The 25034-nt window shown below is 41.0% G+C and overlaps 1 protein-coding gene across 2 annotated transcripts in view; it reads right to left on the bottom strand.

The window, feature by feature from the left end:
* Window positions 1-25034, bottom strand: part of LOC126281633 (LIM domain only protein 3-like) — a 1631617-nt gene that overhangs the window by 914214 nt on the left and 692369 nt on the right. For both annotated transcript variants that reach the window (XM_049980762.1, XM_049980763.1), the window contains exon 3: window positions 19675-19741. The gene's annotated coding sequence lies outside the window, so the exon portion shown is untranslated. The remainder of the gene's footprint in view (window positions 1-19674; window positions 19742-25034) is intronic.

Genomic DNA, 25034 nt, shown 5'->3' with positions numbered 1-25034 from the left:
AGGCCGTAATGTCAGAAAATCTAAATTTTTTCCCTCCGTCACGTGACATGGATGTTGGTTAAACTCTGACACGGCACATGGAGAGGGAAGTGTACGGTCTGTGTGTATCTATGGTCTAAGACTTACACGGCGCTGGCACGGGCATCAGTGACGTCACAGGCGGAAGCGCGGCTACACACGTGACCAAACGACAGTCACCAGTTGGCAAGTGCCGAGGAGCGCTTGTGCGATGGATCGTGGACACGCTAGAGCCGGCTGCAAGCTCAACCTGTTTCTTCCTTTGAGAAATTTATAAAGTGTTTCCTTTCATCAGAATGTTGATAAATGATTTGAGTAGTGCGTTGCGGCAGGGTATTTACCTGTTTTCTGGAAACCGTCTTAAATGATTAATTATGTCATTTTGTGCTCCTAATGAGCTTCACACTTCTTGAGTTTCAGTACTCTTATATAAAAACGGAAGTGAAATTCAAATAATTTGAAAGCCCGCTAAAACGCTCCATTAGAGTCATGTGATGCCTTTGCGTCACTGGCTAGAGCCCTGGCCCTACTGTTATAATGCTAATTCGCAGTGATGTCTTGTTTTGGAACTTAAGTTTCGGAAAATGGGTTACAAATTGTGTGCAGTACCGAACTGTAGGAACACTTCTTTAAAAACTCTTGGAAAGTTGTTTCTGAGTATCCCAGAAAATGAGAAGGAGCTTAAAATGTGGTTGCACTTTATTTGCAAACTGCACCACGTCGACGCACGAGTTCACTATGCTGCACTGTGAACGTCAGCTTACCTCCCAGATATGCTTTCCCACTGTTATAACGAAGGAAAGCGTCATTCACCGAAATTAAACTCCTAGTGAAAATTGTCGTTTTACTCAACTGCACCTCAATTGTTCGGTAGCTCAGTCGTTAGTGCGGCAGATCCTCGAATTTTACGAGTTGATGTCCATAGATCGCTGGTTCGAATCTAACCCGAAAGAACAGTTCATCTTATTTGTAAAACGACTCGACAGTACTCTTATACGAAAACAATATCACAACTACAAAACTTCACCACCAGACATAATATCATTATGTTTTCCCTCCTGTTTACATGCGCTTACATTTGTAATCGCTGTTGACACATGTCACGTTAAAAAAGATATTTTCTAGTTATGGGACAATACACTTTTTACTTCATGAAAAGCAATGTTTTTATTTTTGTGTTGTGTAGGAGTTTCATCATCTTACACAAAGAAGAAGTAAGTTTGCTTCAAACACTGGCATACTTTACACTCACAAACATCACAACCCTTATCTTTGTGTCACCTTCATGTTGTACACTTTATATCTCTTCGTATAGCCTCGTTGTCCTAAACCTCGTTGTACTGTGGGAGTGTCTCCGTTCTCCAAAAAAATGGTTCAAATGGCTCTGAGCACTATGGGACTTAACATCTATGGTCATCAGTCCCCTAGAACTTAGAACTACTTAAACCTAACTAACCTAAAGACATCACACAACACCCAGCCATCACGAGGCAGAGAAAGTACCTGACCCCGCCGGGAATCAAACCCGGGAACCAGGGCGTGGGAAGCGAGAACGCTACCGCACGACCACGAGCTGCGGGCTCTCCGTTCTACATTTCTCAGACTAAGAGTAAGGTGAAGGTATATACAGTACATCCCACAATCGAAACACCTGCTTCAATCAGTTGTTGCTAACTATATTTTCACATTTCGTTTAAATCCCCTTGGGATTCAAAGAAGTGACCTCTTGCCCTGCAGTCGTCGTGCGGTAGCGTTCTCGCTTCCCACGCCCGGGTTCCCGGGTCGATTGCCGGCGGGGTCAGTGATTTTCTCTGCCTCGTGATGGCTGGGTGTTGTGTGCTGTCCTTAGTTTAGTTAGGTTTACGTAGTTCTGAGTTCTAGGGGACTGATGACCATAGATGTTAAGTCCCATAGTGCTCAGAGCCATTTGAACCAACCCTGCAGTCGGATGCGTTATCTGTTGCGCCACTGAACGCCTGATGGAAATAGTTTCTGTTTGAGTGTCTTCTACAGATGAAATGAGCACTACGTTTTGTCAAGAATAATTTTACTATGCTTTGAGTCGCAGCTCATCACTGATAGTCGACAATCTAGTTTGTAATGTACGGACCCATTTGCAAAAGTTCAACAGTTCCTTAGTTCTGAGAGAGCTTAAGAATGTCCGTCGCTGTACATATTGAAACGTCCCCTTAGAAAAATTATACAAGACTGGTCTATGTGAAACGTCCTCTTTGAACAATTATACACGACTGTGCTTAAACTGACACACAATAGTTTTTAGCGCAACGCAATCTGAATTTCAAAAATCCCACAAAAGAATGGCCCTGACTAACATTAACCTATACGTTTCACAAATCACTTACCTCACAAAAATCTTCGTTACTCGAACTACTGCAATATAGCGAGCGCCACTACTGCCAGCTAAATAGAATATTCAAACTACTAAAGGCACTAACTACTGACAGGCATAGTTAGCAAATGAAAGATTTTAATACAGAACAAACAATGTATTTACCTTAATATTCATAATATATAAATCAGTTCGTGACACCAATTCTTACAAATTTCAAAACTCCGCCATCTCTCTACCCACGTCCACCACTGCTGGCGGCTCACCTCCAACTGCGCATCCATCTGCCCAACACTACAATGGCAGACAACAATGCAAACTAGCCACAGAGTGCACACAGCACAGCCAGTGATTTTCATACAAAGCGCTACTTGGCGTTACCAATAAAAAAACCTAAACAGCCTACTTACAATATCAGCGCTCTAAACGATTGGAGCATAAACGTATCAACTTCCGCACTGCTTCCACCAGCAGACTTCACGAAATTCCTTTCTGCTATTACTTAAAAGTTGTAATTGCGTTTTCCAACACTAAATATCTATACTGTTTGCATAAAAAAGTACGTATAAACTCTGAAACTTGGGCTAACTCTGCTAGAACACACATATAACTTCGTCTTACTCCTAGCCTGTGACGTAACCAGAGCATTAGCTAATAACAGAGCGTTTTTGATCACCTGATGAGATCTTGTTATTTAATGATTTTTAAACTTCAATTACATAAAAATAACAGGTATTTTGTGAGAAAATCGAACATAAATGCTATTTAAATATAATCAAACAGAATAACAACAATCCGAACCAAAGTTTAACATAGGAAATGGCCTATTCTGTCAGTGAGAACCTCGAGTACCTAAGACCCCAGCGCGGCACTTGTTTCGGAAAGTTGCAAACGAAGCAGACGCCACAGGTGAGTGGTTTTCAAGAAAGGACGCTGCCACGTCACGTCACGTCAAACTTCGCCATGGCTAACTGTTCCGCACCGCAGGCCCGCATGCGGCTTGCCGCCGTGTAGAATGGTCTTATGTACGCTTTCCCGCATTGTGGCGATCTCTCAGCGCTGGAGCCTGCGCCGCCAGCTTTCTGCAACGCGCGTGTACCCCCGCTCTGATATCCTGCTAAACTCTTTACTGCGGTGATCCGTTACAGAATTGAAGCCGAGCCCTCGGCGAGTGATGTTTCTTCCTCCTGGTCGACAGACACTTTATCCGACACCCCGGAATTGCCGCATTTCAGAATTAATTTTAGTGCCTATACACGGATTACTACGTTCGGTGTGAATTCTGGGAGTGTCAAGGTGTATATGCACCCACATCTGCAGTCCGGAAAATATACGGCATATGTATCGCAGTGCGCGAGGCCTACTAGTGTGGTTATTTCCACACCTCTTGCAGAAACAAATGTGCCATGGGAAAAACTGCCTGTAGATGTCTAGGTGAGGCCCAATTCGACTTGTCTGTTGATTACGCAGTATTTGTTTAAGTGTAGCAATGTCAATGTAATCTCTACATAGAGGCTGTGGCTACCGTGTTCTTATAGGAGATGGGTTCATCGTCCTGGCCCTAGGCGGAAAATTCGGGCCCGAACGACCCCGTGCCATCCTCTGGCAATGGCGTCATCGGATGCGCTGTGTAGGGGAACGTGGTCAGCACATCTACATCTACATCTACATCCATACTCCGCAAGTCATCTGACGGTGTGGGGCGGAGGGTACCCTGAGTACCTCTATCGGTTCTCCCTTCTATTCCAGTCTCGTATAGTACGTGGAAAGAAGGATTGTCGGTATGCTTCTGTGTGGGCTCTAATCTCTCTCATTTTATCCTCACGGTCTCTTCGCGAATATACGTAGGAGGGAGCAATATACTGCTTGACTCTTCGGTGAAGGTATGTTCTCAAAACTTTAACAAAAGCCCGTACCGAGCTACTGAGCGTCTCTCCTGCAGAGTCTTCCACTGGAGTTTATCTATTATCTCCGTAACGCTTTCGCGATTACTAAATGATCCTGTAACGAAGCGCGCTGCTCTCCGTTGGATCTTCTCTATCTCTTCTATCAACCCTATCTGGTGCGGATCCCACGCTGCTGAGCAGTATTCACGCAGTGGGCGAACAAGCGTACTGTAACCTACTTCCTTTGTTGTCGGATTGCATTTCCTTAGGATTCATCCAATGAATCTCAGTCTGGCATGTGCTTTACCGACGATCAACTTTCAGCACGCAGCTCTCGCTATCGTTGTCCGGTTTTTTTGACTTTGTAACCGCCACTAATCGGTGGAGCAGCTCCTCAGTTGCCGTCCCGAGGCTGAGTGCATCCCGCACCAGTCCTCCCGCTTCCCTGATGGTACCGGTAAACGAACCCGGAACCTCTGCATGGCAGTCAGCCACACTAAGCACTCGGCTACGGAAGCGGACATACACAGGATCTACAGAAATGACGTATAATCACACGTCTGGATTGAAATACGTGTTGCGGTACGGGCCATTTGTCATTTGTAAGCCGTCTGTCGCTTGGGGCTGCAGGAGCTGCTCAGTGTGATTGTTACACGTCCTTCAGCTCCCTTCACAGTGTCACCGACTAGCGCAAACACCGCTGGCTGCCCTCGGACTGACCACGCACTGTAACTTGTGGACGTTGTCCATATCTGTGGAATGTACCAATGCTTTTAAATATATTTACATCCATGAATGTAAGGGATTGAGGTCAAGCGAAAGCGGAGGTCATTCTTATGGATATCCTCGACTAATCTGTTATTCACTGAACGCCGATGATAGGTTCTGTCACCGAACGAAGTGACACAGTGGTTAAGACACTGGACGTGCATTCGGGAGGACGACGGTTAAATCCCGCGTCCAGCCATATTGATTTAGGTTTCTCGTGATTCACGTAAATAGCTTCATGTAAATGCCGGGATGGTTCCTTTGAAAGGGCACGACCGACTTCCTTCCCCATCCTTCCCTAACTCCATGGGACCGGAGACCTCGCTGTTTGGCCGCCTCCCCCAAACCAACCAACGAATAGGTACTGTCTTACTGGGCAGAGAAAATTGGGTGATGCCATATCATAGGAGACTGTTCTCAGGGATACGTCTGACGAAAGCGTCATAGGCTGGCGACTAAGCACTGAAACAGAAACAACTAGTAAGAAATAAACAACGAACATCAAACAGGGACACACACACACACACACACACACACACACACACACACACACACACACACACACACACACACACAGCCCACAACACCGACGACCGACCGTTCTCGACACAAGTATTTATTTGGGACCATATTTTTACAAGTCCTTATTTTGTACTTTTGGCTAATGCTGTCTGAAACGCCCGCTAAACACGCTGGGCAGAACAGGTAATAGGATTGTGGAAACGACAAAAGGTTGAGGTCAGTTTCTCTTTCTAATTGTCGTTTATTGTAATAACCTTTACCGCCAAAGGGGCACATAGCCGGATCTTTACCAAATGCGACTCTTTCATAGCTTAAGGCCTCCACACAAGAAGTCTTAACAAATCAACAAGATAAAAATCCGATTAAGATAGCAATAAAATAATTAAAAAACAGCAAACATATGCAAAGTGCAATACAAATGGATGAGGGCCATAATTAAATTTCAAAATTTTAGAATATATTACCATAATCTTTTAAAGGCAGAAGGCCACAATGTTTATTCTTGAAAGATAAATTAAAGAATTTTGAAAAAATTTTAAGATAAAAGAAAAAAGTAACCATAAGCCTTAAATTTTAAGCAGCTAAAAGTAGATAATTAAACGCAGGTGGCACTCAAAAGCCTGCAGGGAGGTCGGTCTGCCCTCGTTCACATAGGCGAGACAGGTGGTGCGCCCAACTACACTTGATCCGTCGGAGCCCAACCAGGGGACAGTCACGGACAGACCGTGAAACCGCTTGCTTGCCACGAAATAGTACATGAGAATTCATACCAAAAGTTACGAGCGTCACTATTTACAACCAAATACATGTGTGTACTAAGCTACCAAAACTACACACCATGTTGGACAGGAGCAACAGGCAAGGAAAGGACACTGCCTAAAATTACGCTAGCGGCCAGGTCAGGTAACCAGGACACTAACGGCCACAAGACAGAAAAAAATTCCGCTGATGCACCTGAACAATAGTAAAGTAATTTTATTAATTCCACCTGACGGCGGTTATTTCGACCACTTCAAACACTCGTTGTTGCTTACAGGAAAACGCCGCAGCAGCTGACCGACTAGCCGCAGAATGCCGACAACATCTAAAATAGTCGTCAGTAGAAATAAGGACAACTACACACACAAGCTGACAAACATTAGCACGAAGACCTTAACGATACCCAAAAGTAACTAAACACGCACGAAAACAAATCGGGAGTCGATGCGCACGCACGCACGCACGCACGCGCACGCACACAAACACACACACACACACACACACACACACACACACACACACACACACACACACACACACACACACGCACACACACACAGCCGACTCATGAACGATCGGCAAGCCCAAAACGCGCCGTCAGGTAGGACGACCGACCGACGATCCACCAGGACCGTGGCCCGGCTCAAGTGATGCGTGGCAGCATTGGTCGGGCCAACCATGTCGACGCAGACCTCACTGCTGCTCCAACCCGACTGCACCAGTGCCGCATTGCAACTCCCCGACTGGCAGGTCCGGACTGCGCTCTACACGCGTTCCAACTGACTGAGAGCCCGATCTTGCGACGAACTCCTGAGCCGAACTCGCTATCGGAACTCCTTACGACAGACAACGACCGGGAAGTAATAGCAGTCGAGTATTGATACTACGAGAGTGGATATATCGATACGCGCTGCTAAAGCCGCTCACGGTCAGGCAAAGCAGCAGCTCAGTGACAGTAGTAATTTAAATTAACGTAGTGAGACGGAAGTACGTTGAAAAAAAGGGATGTAAAATAGATGATGGCGGGACTGTCTTCTGCAAGAATATGGAACACTTGCCAATGTACAAAATGCTGTTTTGCAAATTATCGTCAGCTTTGTTGGAGTATATCCCATTCGGCTTCAGACGCAGTAAACGGTTCTATTCTGATAAAAGGCCACAACAAGACGCAGTCTCTGTGTGGCGCCGCCCTTAGTACGGCCAGACGCCTACAAATGGCGCTCCTACTGAGGGCTGCTCCGCTCCGAGGTATTCAAATAGGCCCTGCGTCCGTCAGTCACACGTCTGCCACCACAGAGAGCGTAGAAGCCTGGAACTATTTCACACACCTGCCAAAGAGTTCACACAAGTCCGTATACCGAGCGCACCACTTACCGAATCGCATGCTGACGCTTGGCCAGTGGCCGCAGACATCACCCAGCAGCCGCCGGTAGCCACTGCAGCAGTCCTCAGCAGTTGCCTGCGGGTTATCTGCACTGCCTGGGAGTCCAGTCGTTCGACAATTCACCCGGACTATGAAACATTTTTTACTGACAGTCACAGTGCGTACCTACTGGGAGACAGAACTTGAACTCTCCCAACTTCTCGTAGTTACAAACCATCTACTGTGTTGTGTTCTATTAGGTACATGAGAGACACGCCTTATAACAAAGCAAAACTTGTCTATCTAATTTGTAATGTATATTATTTAAATAAATGATTATTATCGTATCAATGTGTTGGTGTTATTGATACCGTTTTAGAGTTGTTCCCCTGTGGAGATACATAGCTTCCAAGCAGGCCACTTCCATTTAGCTACATATATCTACAGCTACATCTATACTCTGAGAACCATTGTAAAATACGTGGCGGAGTGTACGTCCCAATGTGTCGTCTTTTAGAGCTTTTTCCCGTTCCATTCACGTACGGAGCGCGGTAAAAATGGGTTTTTAAGTGCCTCTGCGTGTGCTATATATAATGCAATCTTATCTTCACGATCCCTATAGGAGGGATATGTAGGGGTTGTGGTTTATTCCTAAGACTCATCGTTTAAAGCCGCTTCTTGAAAGTCTTTAGTGAACTTTTTCGGGATAGTTTCTGTCCATCTTCAAGGCTCTGCCAGTTGGTACTTTCAACATCTCAGTGACGACGAAATGTCCCATTACCATTCGAGCTGCCCTTGTCTGAATATGTTCAGTCTCTCGTGCCAGTCCTGCATGGTACGAGTCCCTCACACTTGAGCAATATTCTAGAAAGGGTTTTAGACTAATTACACTTCCCTAGTAAACTACAAATATACAGACGTGCGTTACTTGCTTTTCCCACGACAGAAACTATGTGATTGTTCCTCTTCACTCCCTGCTATAGTCCGATTACATTTATTTGATAGCTGGCATCTGTCACTTGCTGTTACAGTATTGCCACATCGACTGCTGGCTACCTCTCGGTTACTGGTGACACACCATCACGGCGGATCGATTCACAGATGCTTAAAGTGTAAGGCTCCGTTCCCATTAGCGCTACCGCGCTGCAAAGCATAGCGGCAGCACCGTGGTTACCATGAAAATGTCTACTTAGAGAAAGCTTTTGACAATGCTGATTGGAATGCTTTCTTTGAAATTCTCAAGGTAGTAAGTGTATAATACAGGAATCGAAAGGCTGTTTACAACTTGTAAATAAACCAGACGGCAGCAAAAAGAGTCAAGGGACACGAAAGGGAAGCAGTGGTTGAGAAGGGGGTTGTCGTCTATACCCTATGCTATTCAATTTGAGTATTGGACAAGCAGTAGAGGAAACTGAAGAAGAATTAGAGGAAGGAATTAAAGTTCAGGGAGAAGAAATAAAAACATTGTTTGCCGATGACATTGTAATTCTGTCAGAGAGAGCACTAGACTTTGAAGAGCCGTTTATCGGAATGGACTATATTTTGAAAGGGGGATATAAGATGAACATCATCAAAAGCAAAACAAGCATAGTTGAATGCAATCGAATTAAATCAGGTGATGCTAAGGGAATCATATTAGGAAACGAGACACTTCAAGTAGTAGATGGGTTTTGCTATTTGGGGAGCAAAGTAACTGCTGATTGTGGAAGTAGAGAAGATATAAAATGTAGATTGACAATGGCAAGAAAAGCATTTCTTAAGAAGAGAAACGTGTAAACATCGAATATAGATTTAACTGTTATGAAGTCTTTTCCGAAGGTATTTGTATGGAATGTACCCATGTATGGAAGTGAAACACGGACGATAAATGGCGTAGACCAAAAGAGAATAGAAGCTTTAGAAATGTGGTGCTGCAGGAGAATGCTTGAGATTGGATGGATCAATCACGTAACTAGAGAGGAAGTACTAAACAGAATTGCTCAGACAAGAAATCTGTGGCACAACGTGACCAAAAGAACGAACCCGTTGATAGGACACATTCTGAGACATCAAGGGATCACTTACTAAGTACTGGAGGGAAGCGTGTGTTCGGGGGGGGGGGGGGGCTGAATCATAGAGGGAGACCACGGTATGAATACTGTAAGCAGATTCAGAAAGACGTAGGTCGCAGTCGTTATTCAGATATGAAGAAGCTCGCACCGGATGGAGTAACATGGGGATCTGCATCAAACCAGACTGAAGACCACAACAACAACGACACTTGCTGTATCTCTTTCAAGTAAACCATTACTCGAAATTTCATTGAGTGTGTAGAGGTAAAATCGCATTTCGTAGACTTTGCGTGTAGTTCGTTTTTGGTTATACATCACTGCGTATGAAATTTAGCCAACATATTAAAATTGTTTGTAAAGTTTAGAGTACAACGACAGCTATCACAGTTTTGAATTGCTGAATGACACGTCGGAGAAAAGGCCGTTCAGTTCCAAAACTCGTAAACGATTTAACATATCGAAACGTGGTTTCTTGCAAATGATAGCTTGTAAAGAGTCACGTACTTCATCGCATGAGAGTACGCTAAACTTTTTTATCTGTCGAGATGTGGAAGTAACTATAGCCAGTTTTTTTTTTCTTTTACAGTGGATCGATATACTTCTTTAAACGGCATTTAATAGCGTGTGAAATGAGCAGTTCAGTGACACGTAACGCATTGACCTCTCTATTGTAAGGGGTTCACCGCCCTGTTGGAGCAAATGTAATTTCGATGTATTGCTCACGCGCTGCCTGCAACGGAAAATATCTTTGCTGCAATAGAGTCGCAGGTCAGAGCACTCTTGGTAGTTGTAGCAATCGCTCGCTGTTACAGAGTAGTTGCAGTCACTCGCTGCTACAGGGCACTTGTAGTCTTTCGCTGGTACAGCGCAGTTCATAGCCATGCATTGTAAGGTAAATCTTGTTATTGGCATGCGCGTAGTTAAGTCCCTTGTCTGAGACGTTAATATGAATTTCTTTCAATCTTTTTGTGATTCGTCAGCAACAGTTGACCCAGATTTGTAATATTCAATTTTTCATGTAATGGATTGCTGATATTTGTTAATAATGTAAAAGAATTTCAGAATACAATTTTTACCAATCAACAAAAAGTCATTTATATACATTTAAATATTTCAGAAACATCATGGTCATGTTTTCTTTAGCAATCAGACGACCACCTATCAGTTTCTCTAATAATTCAGATCTCATACAAATGTTGTCCAGTATTAGCAGACAGGCCAGCATTATACTATGCTGTGCCATTTATGAGCAGGTATATAGACAGCGTCATCCAGCCACAGCATCATGAGGTAAGAACTTTTCAGTTTACTTCTCATGGACAGATTCAGATTGATTTCACAGGGCCATGGCGTACCGCTGATTACATCAAAATTTATAAGTTTTCATGAGTTAAAGATATTACCAAAAAATATCATTTTTATTCTTATACGGGGACGTTATACACTTGGCGATATCCGGCCAGGATCGAAATTTTGAGAATTTTCTGGGTAGTAGTCAGCTATATATCTGCTCTTACTTATCCAGTGTTAAGTGTAGTTTGAATTTGGCGCAACGCATTTGCTAATCTGTCATTTTTTCACAGATCATCGGCAATTTATTTCTCTTTGTTGTCATTGTACTTGTTCCACTTTGTGTCCGTTTTGGCTTTGTTTGATTTTGTGTCCACCTTTGACTGATGAAAATGCCACGTAAACTGCAAACAGAATATCGCGAAGTTCAATGAATGAAAACGACGATGTGAGTAGTTTAACTGATAATACCAGAGATATTCAGTCTCACAGTTCTAAATCTTCAACCTCAGACAATCAGTGCATTCCAACAACCAGTAACATTTCAAATTTAAACGATGAGCAAACAAATTTAACTATGTCCACAGTAAATGTAACAATAATTGATGATGCGGCGCATTCCACTACAACGAACGCTGCCCAGTTTCACACATCGTAAGTGCAGAATTTACACAGTGAGCAGCTAAATGTTACTAATGAAAACGAGCAATTTACACAAAATACGTCAGATTGATTTGGTTCCAATGTAGTGACCAACAGTGCACAACCAATCAGCAGACCTTTTCATGAATCGGACAGTGACCAAATGGTTACAGAACAAGTATCCAATGCGGATACACTATCACACAGCATAAAAACAGAGTCACAAATTTTGACGTTGATCAAGTTATAGCAGTATTGCTGCAAATTAATGAAAATTTCAAACAGTCGGATGAAAAACACGACAGGTAGATCTAACAAACCAATGAAAATTTCAGTCAGATTATTAAAAAGCTTTACACCTCTATTGAACAGCTTACTGAACAGATTACAGCCATTGCCATGCAATGCAACGAAACTAAACAACAATTACGTGAGGAAATTAAGGCCTGTGCCAGGAATAGTAGTGAATAAATCAGATCCGTTGCACAAGGGATACGCAACACACACAAAGCTACAACAAAATTACTTAGAGATGAAATCAACACAGTCGCTACACAATGTTCAGAAAACACAACACAGTTACAAGTCAAGATTAAAGAAGTACCAGTAGAACTTTCGCATTCTTTGCATGCGAAAATTGACGAGAAAGTTGAACAACAGAACACTCAAATTGACGAACGTTTTAATTACCACCTACAAAACAGCGAAACGCGTTACCACAAATTCATACAAGAACAGAACAAAGTAAAGAAACAAGTCATGCAAACAATTACTATACACGGACAGGAAGATAAGCGTAAGTTGTTCTCGAAAGCAAAAACTTATATTGACACAAACGTTGCTACAGCATCGGATTAAATTAACACAATCAAACAATGGAACACAGAATTACAGAGTGAAGTTACCGACCTGAAAACAAAAACAGACACAAATGAGACCGATCGCAAGAAAATGTTACTCAGTAGAAGAATTTCCAAATGCTTTCCTGTCAGCGTTTGGTCGAAAACGACACAACGCGGTATCAAGGATCAGTTAATCCACCTACCGAATTATGAAAACTCAAATTTCTCCACGACCACGCAATTCTTTGAACACGTGGTTCAGCAAAACCAGTATTTGTGCGAACCATGCAGTGAGCCAGCACTAATACAACTATGTATTTCGAAATGACCACGATCACTAAGAGTATCGCTCTTAACTGGCCAACAGAAAGAAAACATTTCGGCATTTAGAGATTTATTACCAGCAGTCAGATTATTCATTCATAAATGAAAATTTTCCACAACATAACCGAGGCCAACAGGTATATGGCAACTACGACCAGCCACGCTGTTTTAGTAGCAAGGGCGATAGATGTTCCGGCATTGACAAGAATTACCAGCACGACTTAAACAACAGACAGAATTTTAATCAGATATATGCACAAAATTATCAGCAACTGCACACACATTTTGTCAACAATCGAGGCTTTTCCCCACAACAGCAACAGAACCAGCCGGTTGGCATACCTAACCAACAATGTAATTTCCAAAGTCAGCCAAACTTTGATGCTACGCCGCCTGCACGTGTAGCATCGGCTCCAGCGAGCAGTAACGCTCAGCAACAAGGAAAACAATACTCACAGAAAAACCATTATTTCAACTCTCATCGCAACGTGCTGCATAATAGTAACTATCATGGCAAACGTTAATGCAACGAGCACAGTTTTCAATGCACATTTAATAACAGTAGGTTTTGTGAGCAACAGAATCATCCACAACCACAGATTATCATGAATGAATCAGACAGGCGATTTCATCCTCAACCTTGTACGTCAGGACGAAGTAACAGGACAGTACTGATAGTTGAAATGCCACAGCATGCTCCAGCAAATAACAGCACGCCAGAAGGAATTTGACTAGATGTAGTACTGGTTGCATCTTCCAGCAACGTGAGCAACACCTTCGATACACAAAATTTTGTTCACGAAAATGTCACTACTTTTGACGATATCCGAGATACGCTTTTACATGAAAAATCAGTTAGACAAAAAACTATTTCCCACCCTGTTATTGAAGTAGAAATTGGGTCATTCACATTTTCAGTAGTAATCGATTCTGGATAACCTGTTTCGGTAATAAATGAAGAGACTTTCACCAAATGTAACAACGTAAACTATTATCCTACGTTACGACCAGGCAAAACTAAAGTAAGAGGTGCAATATTCGGTAAATGAGTAGATGTAAAACTGCAGACACACTTATCATTTTTTATTGCAGGTCACACGTTTCACACGAACTTTTGGGTTGTTCCTTAATTGACAAGAGACGTTATTTTAGGCACGAATTTTTTGGTACACGACGCAATTATCGATTTCAAAAAGTCTTATTTGATGTTAAAAGATGGAAAAGAACATCTTGCATTGAAATTTCAGCACACATTATCAGCAGAAGAACAGGCAATTAATCGAACAGAAGTCATTTCTACATCCCGTAACATAGAGTGGCATTCCACCTTTTCACAGATACGCATGTACATAACTACGACACACCAGACGAATTTGATTACGACGTGATACGAACGGTTTCTGAGAAAGTAAAATAGAGCAACGCAAATACGGATGAGTTTCAAGTTAAACGGCACGACACATTTAAAGGAAAACATCCAATTCCTTATATCCACACAGAACAAGTCAAGAAAGAACTACAAGCTATGCTATCGAACTGGCAGTTTGTCCGTATATAAACCCGCTTCACATTGTCAAGAAAAAAGACGGCTCACTTCACTTTGTACTTGATTCTCGTCACGTTAATGACATTATCACTAATGAAACAGATCGCCCACAGAAACTAGCAGAACTTCTTCAGAAATTTCATGGTACTGCTATCTATTCCACCTTAGATTTAATATCTGGGTTTTGAAAGATTCAGCTCCATCCGAACTGCAGAAAGTACACAGCTTTTCTCTATTTTGGTGATTGTTATCAATTTTGCAAATTACCGTTTGGTTTAACAATTTCTTCAGCAGCATTTATTCGTGGTATTAACACAATACTTCCGAAAGAAGTTAAAGAGAGAATCACAACTCACTTATAGCAGGAGCTAACTGGTCTCAACATAATTTCATTCTTCAACTGTTACAAGCTTTTCGTGCACAAGCACTCACAGTTAACCTTAGCAAATCACACTTTGGTAAAACCTCCATAAAATTTCTTGGGCATGTAATGTCAGCAGAAGGCATTGCACCTGACCCAGAAAAACTTCAAGCTTTATGTGACATTACTGTTCCAACGACTAAGAAACAACTCCGTAGTTTTCTAGGATTAATTATCTTTTTCCGTAAATTTATTTACTACTCTGTTTTGGACACCCCTAGATTATGCCCGTTGACAGGAAAAGCACTATTTGGTCGTGAGATAACCAAGCACAATCTGAATTTATTAATCTGAAACATGCCTTGCTGAACCCACCACTTCTGTTACACTCAGATCCCACCAAAAATTTTTCCATTGCTACAGATAGTTCTAACACCACTCTAGGCGTACACATTTTTCAGGAAATCGAAGAAGATGGTAGTAAGGTAATAAAAAAAATATCGCATTTGCAAGTCGCATTCTATCAACTGCTGAACGGAATTATTCAGTTACAGAGCATGAAACATAATGTGTTGTATGGGAATTTACCAGATTTAGGCATTTTCTTTATGGAAGACATGCTACCGTTTACACAACCCATAGAGCTATACAATTTTTACTTCCCGCCAAATTTACACATGACAGATTGAGTAGATGGAAACGTTACTTACAGGAGTTTGATTTTACAATAGTTCATGTTTCCGGTGCGAAAAATATTGCAGCAGACGCACTATCTCGTCCTCTCAGCAACAATAAACAAGGCGTCGCAGTCAACTTCTGCCAAACAAATTTCAGCCTCATGTATATTCAATAAGTTGCATTTGAAAATTTCATTTTGTCCTCATTACGAGACGCTGTGAAAGAACAGAGCAAAGATAATGTATGGAAATAAATTAAATACCTTTGGCAAGATAGGAAAAATGTTACCATTAGAAACTATTATACTATATGCAAGAACATTCTCTTTCGCCGCTGTCTCCTTGGCAGCAACAATTCGTTACTCTGCATTGCTGAAGAGCTTGTTAACAAATTAATTTGGTACACTCATTTAAGCAACGCCCATTATGGAACCAGAAAATGTTTTCTCCTTTTGTACCCATTAAACTAAGGCATATGACCGCTGTAGACATCTTCGGTCCGTTCCTAGATCTAATAGAGGTTTTTTTAAATATCTTTGTCACTGTTGAACTCACTTCGAAATCTGTTACCTTTACTCCGCTACGCAAAGCTACTGCTAAATCTGTTTCAAATGCATTCATAAAACATTTTCTACGTCATGTAGGTCATGTACTGAAAGTAATTTCCGACAGTAGACCACAATTTCGATTTGGAACATGATCACGTATGTTACAAGCTAGAAACGTTTCTCAGATTTATATATCCAAATATCACACTTCTTTCAATCCTTCTGAACGTTGGATGAAGGAAATTGGTAAATTATGTAGCATATACTGCCATAAGAAACATATTGATTTGGACACACACATTTTTTCATGCCAAGATGTAATTAATTCTATACCAAATGAATCCCCTATGTCATCTCCTACTGTTATTTTGAACAAAGTAGAACCACCCAATAAAATTAATGAACTGGTATCTTTTCCTACATCACGTCGACTACGTCACCATGAAATAACTGACATTGCGCTTAACAAGACAAGCGTACCGGACAGCGCCGCAAAAGACAGCAAAAACAGGTTCGTAAACACCGTGAATTTCAGATAGGTCAGAAGATATTGGTACGCACACATTATTTATCCAATAGAGGAAAGAGTGGGTGCAGTAAATTTGAACTTCTATACGCTGGTCCACGTAGAATCTGCAGCATTCCTCATCCCAATGTAGTACATATCGAAATTTTACGAACCAGAAAGTCAAAAGGTAACCACCACATTTCCAACGTCAAAGCCTTTATAGAACGAACTTGCTTAATGATATGCCATTTCCAGTTACATTTACATTTATGTCACCACATACTGATTACGATTATATTTTTTCTTGGCAAATGCCCGGCAAGATGAGGTTAGTTTGTCTTGATGTGCAATATTTGTAGATTATAAAACAGTTCATGCCTTAATTTTTACGTTAATAAGTGATTAGTTGCAGTTATTAGAGTCTTAGGCTGGCATCTGCTTTTCATCTGGTCGTATGCAGAAATCACACTATAACTTTATTTACGAAAGATAAGCACAGTTTCACATTACGAACTTTTTCTGTACAATTTTCATATTCTATGCGCTCATTTCTGTGGTGTACTATTATTCTTCTGTCACAAGCTGTAGAAATTTTACCCAAAACTGTGATTAAATGGAATTTCTGCATTAACTCTCTCTCTCCCGCTCGCTCCGTGTGTGTAGGTGTGTGTGTGTGTGTGTGTGTGTGTGTGTGTGTGTGTGTGTGTGTGTGTGTGTGTGTGTGTGTGACTAGAAAGCTGACTGTAATTGATGTCAGAGTGGTTGAAAGTTTTGGTGTTCAGCTGACTTAAGTTTTCATTTAAATGTTTTGCGAAGAGGTTCATGTTTACATCAATAGATAAAACAGTAGTATAACGCTACCACATATGATTAGTATCATAGTGGTACTCTTTCTGCTTACTATTACAAGAACCCCTCCACAAAACATTTAAAGCAAAACTCAGATCAGCTAAACACCAAAACTTTCAACCACTGTCTAGCAGCTTTTACATTCAGCTTTTTGGAACTGACTAATCACGCGCAGATATAAAGAGAACAAAAATGAAGAGACGTTAGCTTTCAGCATTAACTTCGTCAGATTGACAATATGTACGTAAACAAAAGACATAGTAGGAGACCTAAAGTGCACAACAATTGTTACGAATTTAAATCATAGTTTTCGACTAAATAGCTTCAGCTAGTAGCAAGAGAATAATAGTGTCCCACAAATGTTGGCGCAAAGAACATAAAAATTGTGAAGAAAAAGTTCGTAGCGTGAAAATGCATTTATATTTCGTGAGTGTAGTTATTGCGCTATATCCAGCATATGAATAGATGTAGTAATCACTTATTTAAATAAAAAATAAGACGTGAACTGTTTTATAATCTACGAATATCTCATATCAGGGCAATACTGTATCATTCAGATGCCACTGAAGAGGCCCTAAAGTAAAAGACGAAACTCGCGTGGAACAAATAAAATACATTCAGCAAGTAAAAAGTGTTTGTTATTTACAAAAAAAAAATACTTACGTGTTTGCTGTAGATGGTAACAAGGCAAATCCACTTTGCTTCATTATTTCGTTTTTCCTTGAGACATTTTGTTTATTTGCAACGTTTAGAATACTTTATAACTACGTGTAATAACACCAGCTTGCCAGTTACTCTTTCCAGCATCGCTAAAATAGGCTTTACAGGATATATAGACTCAGATAAGTCAGTTTCTTTTAACAAAAGATTGTATATCCCCGATCGTATCTTTGTGCCAAACATTTTGGCATAAGGTACCAAGTAAAGTATTCTGTGCATCGTCTTCAGTATCCATAAGCTCTGGAGTGCAATATATCATGCTAAGAGGAGCATTCTGGCTGAAGCTGTCGATGAGTGAGTTATGTTCTATGGAAACTTGTTTTGTTATACAATGTAAAATATACGACGCAAAATATAGAAAATGAACAATCCCGGGTTGTATTGCTTATGATTGTAAATGATTTGTTTTTCATTGTTTCACAAGTGAACAATGCAAATCCGTAAAAACAACAGACGCAAAATGTTTTTCCTTGTGCTTTAGTTGCATTGCATAACTTGGCATCAAGCAACCAAAGGAAGAGAGAATGATCTATTAAGGGCAATCAAAAGTTTATGTTAGGAAATTGCTGCAGCGTATAAGCAACATAGCGCGACTCCTGTGCGGGTATACAAGCACCGATATAACGGCAAGGGATTCGTGTGAGATTCGTGTTCTACTGATGCGCGTGCTGTGGATGCGGAAACCTGAACTGTAGTGACGTTATTACTAAATGCTTCAAACAGGACCAACGGGCTGTTGTTCTCTTCTTGGTTGCCGAAGGTCAAGCAATGGTAAGTATCTATTGGAGAATGAAGAATATGTATGGGAAGCGTGTCTGTCGAATACCATCGCTGTGGAATGGGGAGCGAAGTTCCGTGCTCGTCGCGATTCGACATGAGGTGCCGCTCCCCCACACATCGCAAATGCTGTAACGCAGAAGTTATGCCAACTGGAGTGGCAGATACTCGAGCCCTATACCACTGACCTCCCTCCATGTCATTATCACACCTTCAATCCCTTAAGAAAAAGTAATGAAGGGTCGATGATTCGGACGTGGATGTGTAGCGGGCAGTTACGGACTTCTTCACGCAGCAGGAAACAGTGTTTTACCAAATGGGTCGCTTCATCCTGCTGTGTGAGTGTAATCATTGGCTCAGTGCTCTCTGGCATACCAAATCTGGACTGGACGGCCTCTGAAAGAAAACTTTTTGGCCGCCCCTTATACATAGCAAGTATTGCTTAACTCCATACAGCCTGAATCTCCACATGATTTCCTTTTGTACATCTCCACTCTCCTCCCATTTTAATGTCATCCAGATCTTCCCCTACTTCTTTCATTTTTCTTCCTCTCCTTCCGCTCCTCTTCCTCCTCCTCCCTCCTGTTTCGACTCCCGTCTTGATCATTTCTTTTGTCTTTCTTCATGTTTTGTCACCTGTCATGATAATGCACTCAAAAAACGGCGCCCATGTCAGGCGCCCAGCTGCCATAACTTAGTAACACCATTCTTTGAGGAAATGTTAGTTTATTCCCCAGACATATGCTAGATAGTAATATTACACCAGCCATACGGTACGGTGGTGTTAGTGTACTCCTCACCCAGGCATACAGTACGTTGGTGTTAGTGTACTCCTCACCCAGGCATACAGCACGTTGGTGTTAGTGTACTCACCCAGAGCGGGCGACGCATGCGGCAGCGCCAGCAGCGGCCGGGACCCCGTCACGGCGGAGGCTTCCTCCTGCAACACAACGGCAAATGGCGTTACTGTGTGCTAGAGGTCTGCATGCTTTACAGCTCATACACGGTTTGCAGGCAGTCCTGTTTTCGCCACACTATTCTCTCGCATTCGTAGTCAAACTTTCACTTCAATACGAAATGCGGATCCTTAGAAGAAGAAGAAAAAAAATGGTTCAAATGGCTCTGAGCACTATGCGACTTAACTTCTGAGGTCATCAGTCTGACTGTAGCGCCTAGAAACGCACGGCCACTCCGGCTGGTGGACCCTTAGAAATTTATGAGTAAACAGCCACCGAAGCGAATGGAAACTAACATAAGCAAAGGAGCAGTTTTTTCTTTCTTTTGCGCTATAGTTAGAACCACGACACGGAACTTTCATATTCAGAGGGGATTATATTGCATGATTACCACACTGATTTATAAAGTAAGAATTATGATTTAGAGGAGGAATATTATAGGTATCTCAATCTGTGCTTGGGAGGTAATGCACTGAACATCGTCTTGCAGCTTTAACTTCCCTTAGGATCACTCCAAAACTTCCCACGTATGTCGGTTGAAGGTTTTCGCTGGCTCCTCGTTATAATTCAGAAGGAGATTTAAAGGCAGCACCGACGACCAACATAACCTGAAGAAAGGCTAGCAACCAAAGACATTGAGTTAGCTGCCATATCTCTCACAGTTTCTGATGTCTCCAATGACAGAGTGATGTACTTCAAGGATATTATTCAACTACGCACAAGAAAAATAATGTCAATGAAATATGATTAATCAAATGAGAAATACACATACGACCTGTACATACATACGACTTGACAGGCTCCGCTGGGCTTGTTAGAGGACAGATAGCGTGGTCGCTGGTAAATCACTTTTATTTATCGTCAGAAATCTCTAACAAAACACTGGTAGATCTTCCATGTGATCACAGATACCATGAACTTAAGCACAACAATGATCATGTCATTCGCATATTTTTAATTTTAATCAGCGCAATAGATACATATTCGAATTTGTTTACTTCCAATGAAATTTACTGTGCTTTTTCTTTCTAATAAAAAGTATTAGCCTACAAATTTTGTACTTACTCACTGTATTCCAATCTGATGCAAGCAACGTATGAATTTTTCATCTTTCGCGCGTCCCCAGTAGAACATTCAAGTGCTTAGATATACGTGATCGTTGTGACCTTAAATTACTCCAGGGACTTTTCTTACACGCTTGAAAGTTGTGCCTGACTGGCAATCAACGCGGGTGATACACAGAGCTAAAAATAAAAGGAGATGATGCTACAGATTTATGTATGTAACGCGAATTTGAAATAGTAAACATTACAATGCTTACTCTAACAGTGCCAGAAAGGTAATTTGAAAAGTTTTTCTACTCTTAAATGCTTATTTGATCCAGTAATACGACGCATGTACCCTCGTAAATGTAACTTTGCTTTTGTTTATAAATTTCAAAAAACCAAGAAGATAAATACTTTACGTGAAAAGGATGGTTTCCTAATTCATTTGGATCCTCTTCTTTGTATCTACGTCGATAGCAGATGAGATTAGAACTCCGGAAACAATGCTTGTTTGCTTACTGTAGTTGATTCTTACTTTTAACTTTCAAATTATATGCAGAAGACATTTTAACGCTCATGTTTGCAAAAAAACTTACCTACGTTTCCTTTGTTAACTCATAAATGTATACAATGAGGAAAGAACTTTAAGCAAGACATGCTATCTTGATGAGGATGTCAATAAAGTGATAGACAGAAACTGAGTTCTTGCTTATTGGCTTGTCGGTGCGTCGGGGACATTGTAGTTTATACATCTTAAAACTTTGAAATCTTAACTACGAAGTGTCATTCACTGTGTGGCCAATAATAGCATAAAACATTAAATTAATTTTTGAAGGCATGTTCGAGCAATTCGCAATTGATGTTCCGATAGTATTAATGAGCATTTAAACTACAGTTAGTATCAAAGATTGAAATGTGAATAAGGGTTTGGTCTCAATATCCTAGACCCTGAAAAATAGGTTTTGTGCATTGTAAGTATGTAACCTCTGTAAAATGTACAGGTGATCACATATGTTAATACAGGTTTAATTAACAGCATGTAGTTCCACTTTTAGTTTTCACACTAATTTATGGTATGTTTTTAACAGTAGCCTATTTGCTAATTTTTCCAAAATACTTCTTGCCAGGACCTCTACTTGTCAATTTTTCAGGAGTAACCTGCTTGTTTTTACTTCTGAATTTCATTTTGAGATTTTCCGATTATATAACCCTACACCTGTGTTAAAACAACAATAACAATAGTAGGATTCGGTGCTACTACTTTTTTATTTATTCATTCATCCATCATAAGGCAGATCAAAATTAGTACATTGTACTTATCAAATACAATCATACATATGTGTGTGCATAATAAGAAATATTATGTGTATATAAAAAGTACGTGGCAATAGCGATCAAAGTCCATCACAATTTAAAATTTAGTTCGTAACGTTATCTTACAGGAAATGGAAGTACTATAAAGTGGCAAGGTTTGACCTTTGTAAAGACGATCAAGATGCTCGAAATTCTGTGCTGAAGTTTTGATGCTCTTAAGAAAAACGTTCAAGATCCGCTCGGTGCTGAGCAGGAACGATCAAGATCCATTCCCTGCGTGGGACTTTTTTCTTGCGTGGGACTGTTTTCTTCTCCTTTTATGTTTCATCTTACAACGATGCAGCTTGATGTTACTTTCCAACGATACTTGCCAGTCACACATCCTAAACGAATTTGGAACTGTTACGCTGTTTAACAACAAAGCTACATTGTGCATCCAAGGGAGGGTAGAAAAGAGTTTTTCTCGGTAAGTTGAACAGAAAAAGCTAATGCACTAATGTTACCGAGATTGTGCATAAAATTATTTATTAAGTAACATGACAGCATGAGAAACGTCGGAGAAAGATGATGGACATTCCAGTCCTGTGCAGAATGCAAATACAAGGAATAGATAAGCGTTGGGGCATTTTTCTGATTCTTCAATAAGATTACTTGCTATAAGTCAGGTTGCAGGTAACGATTGTAACTACTTAGGATCGAAATGTTCTCAGAATGTTAACTTTATTGGAAGGAATAGGTTAATGAAGAAATTCAATCGAATAGCTAGCTGTTGTACACAAGACTTACCGGACTGATTTTATCAGTGAAAATCCTGTTGCGCCAAGAAAAGCAAAGAAAAGTCCAGATGAAGCTGCATGTCACGATTTTTCCTATTTCCATCAGGTAAGTATCACCAGAGATGAACAAATATAGTACGTTCCGGTAAGTGAACCAACATTCTTGGCAATGCACGCCATCACCAACAGACTTCATATTACTCTTAAAAAGACAGTGGCTACTGCAGGGAAAGGATATGTGAAGACCAGAGAAAAACTTAACAGAAGACCAAACAAACTCAAAGGAGAAACCGAATCTAAAGTGCATCAAAATGTACCGCCACTGAGAAGCAGCAGATCTCAGTATAGCATTCGTGACGTTAACGATTGTATTTACCAGAAAGTTACATCTGAAATACGCTAGAGTGACACAGGAAGAGTGATCAGTTTGAAGGTATTGGATGTCTCTCATTAGAAAGTCACATCTGTTACATACAGAGAAAAATCCTCCCAACCTAACATGCATGTTCAGTGTGTGACAAATTTCGAACCGACTGTTCTAAACTTGAGTTACAACTAAACAACACGAAAGATGCAACTCAGATTTAAACTTTGAATAAGCAGAAACAACATCTAACGACTTAAGATGGGCTACAGAAGAGGAAAACAGACGAGTTTTACGAGATTAAACGTTCCGAGCGTTAAAAGAAAGTAAATCTGTACGGGTTACCAGAAGAATCTTCTGCTTCCTACTGTTTCAAACAACAGAAAATATCACAGCAGGCAGCTACAGCTTTGTTCATTCAATATTCGTTTGCTTTCTATTTTATACATGTGACGAAACACTTTTCAACTCAGGACCTGAAGAAGTGTGTTTGATGTTGTGGCATTTCTTTTCGGAAGTTTTGCCTGAGTGTGCGTGAACTCAGTGCATTCTGTGGTTCCTGTTCTGGACAGAATAAAAACACCTGAAGGTATTATTTTGCTGCAACTGAGATGGTGGACGTCGGCTTCAAGTTTTTAATGTCACGGAAACTCCATTTCACTTTACCTCCTTGGGCTCACGTACTAAAATGATATCCCTCGGAGTGTCCGATAACGTATCTGATTAGTATATAACTCTTTGATATTGTATTACGCTTCGATATGCACATGATTTGGAGATGATAAAACGTAGCATTCAATGAAGTATCAGCTATTATTTGTGGGAGCGAAACCGTTTTATACACACGAAACCACGATACTGTGCCGAAACTTGATCTGTAAAATCGGTAATTTCCAAGAACGCTTGTTTATAGCGTTGGAAACGACAAAAACAATACATCAGAATTGTACAATACCGAAGATAACTCTAATTTCTCTTACCTCACCCGTCATCCGTATCCAAGTGCTGGACAATTCCACATAATGTGTATGCTGCCGAAAGAAGTCCTTTTTTCCATAGCCACGGTACACTCTAGCAATATCTCTTAGGAAAACTGGCAATGTCTCGCACGGAAGTTTTATACCACGTAAGCGCAATCTGCGACAGATGTGTTGAAAAATATACGGTTCATCTCTGTCTCCCCGTCGTCCTTCTCTTTCGATGGACGATTTCAGGGATTTCCGTAATCGCTCGATGTTCTGTGTGCGCACAGACGGATCATCAGAAGACACGAATTCGGAAGAATGGTTTACAAACTCTTGGTGAGATCCTTCTTTCTTCAAAGTGTTGTACGATTTTCATCTATCTGCAATGACTTTGGTGCCTGGCAAGATGAAGTTGTTAATAAGAGACAGAGAAGTTCTTTTAATCCATGAAAAGTGCAAGTTACATTTCGTATGATCGATGTTTTCGAAATCGAGACCGGTTGGCTTTACTTGATTATGTTCGAGCACAGAATATTCTAGAATTCTAAAACAGATGGACGTCTAAGAGAGGATGGTAGTTCTCTCTATCATAACCTTCTTGTAGATGGGTGTGACCTGTACTGAGATCTGTTCGCTAGTTTTCAGTCCAATCGCAAGAATATCAACCTGACTTTCGATATGTACGGCCCTCTCGATCTCCTACATAAAAAGAAAAAACTAGGTTCCAAATGAACTGTGCTCGGTATCCAGAAATGCCATCACGCGCGAGCACAAGGGGTTATTTCTATTTCATTATTTTAATATCTCTGCTC

This window comes from Schistocerca gregaria, chromosome 7 (genome assembly GCF_023897955.1).
Source record: "Schistocerca gregaria isolate iqSchGreg1 chromosome 7, iqSchGreg1.2, whole genome shotgun sequence".
NCBI lineage: Eukaryota > Metazoa > Arthropoda > Insecta > Orthoptera > Acrididae > Schistocerca > Schistocerca gregaria.
The sequence above is the reverse complement of the archived record's forward strand: the minus strand, read 5'-3'. Positions and strand labels throughout refer to the sequence as shown.